The sequence below is a fragment of the Palaemon carinicauda genome, chromosome 38, assembly GCF_036898095.1.
Source record: "Palaemon carinicauda isolate YSFRI2023 chromosome 38, ASM3689809v2, whole genome shotgun sequence".
NCBI lineage: Eukaryota > Metazoa > Arthropoda > Malacostraca > Decapoda > Palaemonidae > Palaemon > Palaemon carinicauda.
In genome coordinates, this window is record NC_090762.1 from 3,123,358 (window position 1) to 3,128,357 (window position 5,000).

Below are 5,000 nucleotides of genomic sequence, written 5' to 3' on the forward strand. Positions count from 1 at the left end.
ACTTCATTCTAACCTTGTTTTTAAGACCTTTACCTCCTCTCTCTCCTGTGAAACTTCATTCTAACCTTGTTTTTAAGACCTTTACCTCCTCTCTCTCCTGTGAAACTTCATTCTAACCTTGTTTTTAAGACCTTTACCTCCTCTCTCTCCTGTGAAACTTCATTCTAACCTTGTTTTTAAGACCTTTACCTCCTCTCTCTCCTGTGAAACTTCATTCTAACCTTGTTTTTAAGACCTTTACCTCCTCTCTCTCCTATGAAACTTCATTCTAACCTTGTTTTTAAGACCTTTACCTCCTCTCTCTCTCCTGTGAAACTTCGTTCTAACCTTGTTTTTAAGACCTTTACCTCCTCTCTCTCTCTCCTGTGAAACTTCATTCTAACCTTGTTTTTAAGACCTTTACCTCCTCTCTCTCTCCTGTGAAACTTCATTCTAACCTTGTTTTTAAGACCTTTACCTCCTCTCTCTCTCCTGTGAAACTTCATTCTAACCTTGTTTTTAAGACCTTTACCTCCTCTCTCTCCTGTGAAACTTCATTCTAACCTTGTTTTTAAGACCTTTACCTCCTCTCCTCTCCTGTGAAACTTCATTCTAACCTTGTTTTTAAGACCTTTACCTCCTCTCTCTCCTGTGAAACTTCATTCTAACCTTGTTTTTAAGACCTTTACCTCCTCTCTCTCCTGTGAAACTTCATTCTAACCTTGTTTTTAAGACCTTTACCTCCTCTCTCTCCTGTGAAACTTCATTCTAACCTTGTTTTTAAGACCTTTACCTCCTCTCTCTCCTGTGAAACTTCATTCTAACCTTGTTTTTAAGACCTTTACCTCCTCTCCTCTCCTGTGAAACTTCATTCTAACCTTGTTTTTAAGACCTTTACCTCCTCTCTCTCCTGTGAAACTTCATTCTAACCTTGTTTTTAAGACCTTTACCTCCTCTCTCTCCTGTGAAACTTCATTCTAACCTTGTTTTTAAGACCTTTACCTCCTCTCCTCTCCTGTGAAACTTCATTCTAACTTGGCCATCTGATGAAAAATGGCCATAATGATAATTAATAGTCTTCTACTATTGAAAGATACCTAACACTTTTACTTTGTACAATAATTTTTTTGCTTGGAGACGATATCTATTAACCTGATTATGTCTACAAAGGAAAATATCGACCAAATTGTTATATAAATTATACTAATTAAGCTTTAATTTTCTTTTCTATTCGAGTGGATCTGTACCACAATATCTTATTCTCAACCATACCATTCTCTTCGTAATTTTAATACTCTTGGTTCTCTAAGTCTGCTTTCCACTAGTCCTATGCACTAATTTTCAGTTTCTAATTGGGAAAAATATAGCGTTTTTAGTATATCCTTTGCGTTGCTTTAAGTCTTCCCTTTCCACTGCAGGATATCTTCCCTGATCCTTGACTGAAAGGATCCCTACAGGAAGTTAATGATACATAGTAGGTTACTGTTCTTGAAATATTTTATTTCAATTGTTCATTACATCTCTTGTAGTTTATTTATTTCCTTATTTCCTTTCCTTACTGGGCTATTTTCCTTGCTGGGGGCTTTTAGCTTATAGTATCCTGCTTTCCCAACTACGGTTGCAGCTTAGTTAACAACAACAACAACAACAACAATAATAATAATAATAATGATAATAATGATAATTGATTATTGATTTCCATTGTTGTATTATAGAATAATATACACTATCAACCTAAGTTTAAGTAAATAATCGGGGAAAATAATTTGTACTTCAAGCGTGGATCTAGCAATTTGAAAGAAGGGAAGTTCGGGAAACATAACCAAAGCTTTTTTTTTCATATCTTTTTAAACCATTTTCACTTTATAATTTAATACTATAGGGTGAAAATGCATTAGGCAATAACAGCATCCCGATAAAATATATGATATTTCAATATTAATCTCTACAATTACTAATAGTACATGACTAAATTTCCCGGGAAACCTCATTGGCTTGCTACCTGTGTTATTTCTGTAGTATTTGGAGTTCCTGCATCCTTTCGTTCAACTATCAGTTCTATAATAAAAGATAAAAAATTTAATTTTTCAGAATTTATAAAATGCTAATCCTATATAATCATCCTTATCAAAATTTTAAAGAAAATAGTCGTATCAGTTTTGAAAACCTTATAATTCTGCCCATATGATATTATTATTATTATTATTATTATTATTATTATTACTAGCCATGCTACAACCCTAGTTGGAAAAGCAAGATGCTATAAGCCCAAGGGCTCCAACAGGGAAAAATAGCCCAGTGAGGAAAGGAAATAAGGAAATAAATAAATGAGAATAAGTTAATATATTCTAAAAACAGTAACAGAGTTAAAACAGACATGTCCTATATAAACTATTAACATCATCAAAAACAGATAAGTCATAAACTATAAAAAGACTCATGTCAGCCTGGTCAACATAACATTTGCTCCAACTTTGAACTTTTGAAGCTCTACCGATTCAACTATTACTGGAACTGCCCTCCCCCCCCCCCCCCCCGTATACGAACTCTTGCTTTAACCATCTGTAGCCCAAAATACACAAATCAAGGATGTTTATTTAAGAAATCATCTTCACTACCAACTTACAAGACATACATTATGTTTAGTTAAGTTAAACTTTTGTTAGAAAAATTTGGAAAAACTAAAATTTCATTCAAAATTACGAAAGAATAAAGATATTGGCTGAAAAAATTAAAACTTAATAATTTCTTAAAGTTTGCTCTACCTTTCTCCGAACAAACATTTTTATTCATTCAAAATGTCAGTACAGCGGCCCTAAGCTTATCAACCCGTTGTGCTTTTTAATTTCCCAGGCTTGCAACGGTCAAACACTACTTATAAGCTAAAAGTTCTCTTTGTATGAAATACTAATAACCCCAGGTATAAGAACTGTTCGTATTAACAAAAAAATAATTTTACTTAAACGCATAAAATAAGAAAGAAGCTACAATTTAACATTACATACCGATGTATAATTCTTTAGTTTTTCCTGTAAAATTTTACTTTAATAGGCGATAAAAGCCCTAGATTAACGCCCTCTTCAAGTTTATCCTGAGCATTTTTGTTTTTAATAAGAGATCCAAAATATATCACACGAAACATGGAGCTCATTATAGAAACCAGTTATACGTCCAACCAATCTCTCATCACAGATTGACAGTCTAGGTTTCAGCCAACATTAATGGTACTGTACATTAGCTAAATCAACAATGTCTGTAAGGAAGTTAGTTCAAAATTGAGCTACCACCACCAAGTAAAGTATTTAAAAAGAACTGCTGCAACATGACACGCTCGCTTAATGCAACAACTTGCAGTATGCTTTTTTGTTTATTAAACTTTTTCTAAAATATATGTAAAATAAACAAAAGTATCATAGTTCTGCTTGAAGACAAGCTTCCCGAGAAATGCTTAACTCTCATTCTTATATCTGGAAATGGCTGTGAAGGTGGTAGCAAGTTCATTAGAAATCATAAAAAATTTTAGTTTTAATGAAATTACCTAATTTCAATTTTCATATACCTGTTCCCATACCCATTAATAATGTCACCTTGTGGTTTCCCTTAGAAAAAAAAAAGAAAAAAAAAACACCGGAGTTTTAATCCAAATGGATAATAAAATTGGTTAAAATTTCAAACATAGAAAGAAAAAGTGAACAGTATTTTCAACTACTGTATTATGCCTGTAGCATGACACTGGCTTTTGCCCTGGCTAGCCCGTAATAAAAACCACCTTACAGATCAGGCAAATACGTCAACTAAGTAATAGTATAAACAAATTTATTGTGAGATTATTTAAAACATTTGTATGAATATATAGGTTCAATTGACGTTGTTACTGTCTTTAGAATGATTTATTGTTAATTTGTTCTCTTCATTTATTTATTTCCTTTCCTCACTGGGCTATTTTTCCCTGTTGGAGCCCCTGGGCTTATAGCATCTTGCTTTTCCAACTAGGGTTGTAGCTTGGATAGTAATAATAATAATATAACAGCCATAATTAAACAAAAATTTATTTATCTGAAGAATACTAAAGAGTAATTTTTAAATTCAACCAATATTATCTGCCAGGTTACCAAACTGGGGCAGAATTCTCAGAATTAGGAATCTTGTCAAAAGGAAATCCACCTATTCCAATTTTCATTTTCGTTATAACTTTCATTAAGCTATATAGCTGAACTTCCATGTTATAATTAGCCAAATCTGGATTTGGCCTAATTTAGCAAGACTTCCATTTTTTATCTTAGAGCATTTATAATAGATCTTTGCAGCAATTCCAAGAACAGTCCAGAGCCTTTATAGAAGTTCTTGGCAGGATATACAGGAAAAATCTTAAACCATACTATCAGTCAAGAGTTGAACCAAATTCGTCAAACCAGTCCTTATTCATTTTATCCTGAAGTCGCACCATCCAATCTGAAAAAGAGTAAATTATCAGAAATTTTCCTTATAAAAGTTAGTTATCCCTAAATAAAGGAGTGATATAAACCTGCTATTGAATTGAAAGTATGATAAACTCAATTTCATACAACCAAGTATATTTCCATTTACTTTAAACTTATAGTATGATAGTCAACAAACATAGAATTTAACAAAACAGCTTGGAACGTATAACAGGATAATCAACAAAGTTTAAATAGAATTTAACAAAACAGCAAAAATGTTGGAAAACCCGTTTACTTGAAATCAATGATCAAAAGGTTTAAGTAAACAGTAGAACCTAAATAAAGTACAAAAATAGTTTACCACTCACCGAAATTAGACGAAGGGGGTTTAAAAGCAAGCCTCCCTGTAGCACACGGTAGACCTTCAATAGGTCTACCGTGTGCTACAGGGAACGTCCTCCCACGATTAGGGGCGCCGCCCCTAATCGGGGAGGACTGGCTTGCTTTGGGATTGCATAAAAAACAAACTAAAACAATACTTGCCTTTTAGCTTAGATTGAAAAATACTTCACCAGATTCCTGCGTTGTCATCTGCCAGTC

General features: G+C 33.2%; 1 protein-coding gene and 1 long non-coding RNA gene across 2 annotated transcripts in view; one reads left to right on the forward strand and one right to left on the reverse strand.

The window, feature by feature from the left end:
* LOC137630069 (uncharacterized) overlaps positions 1–5,000 on the forward strand; it is a 22,219-nt gene that overhangs the window by 9,063 nt on the left and 8,156 nt on the right. The window lies entirely within an intron of this gene.
* LOC137630068 (uncharacterized) overlaps positions 4,011–5,000 on the reverse strand; it is a 1,333-nt gene continuing 343 nt past the window's right edge. Inside the window, exons 2-3 of the long non-coding RNA XR_011041631.1 lie at positions 4,944–5,000; positions 4,011–4,431 (exon numbers count right to left, since the gene is read on the reverse strand). The exon at positions 4,944–5,000 is cut by the window's right edge and continues 109 nt beyond it. This is a non-coding gene — a long non-coding RNA (uncharacterized lncRNA). The remainder of the gene's footprint in view (positions 4,432–4,943) is intronic.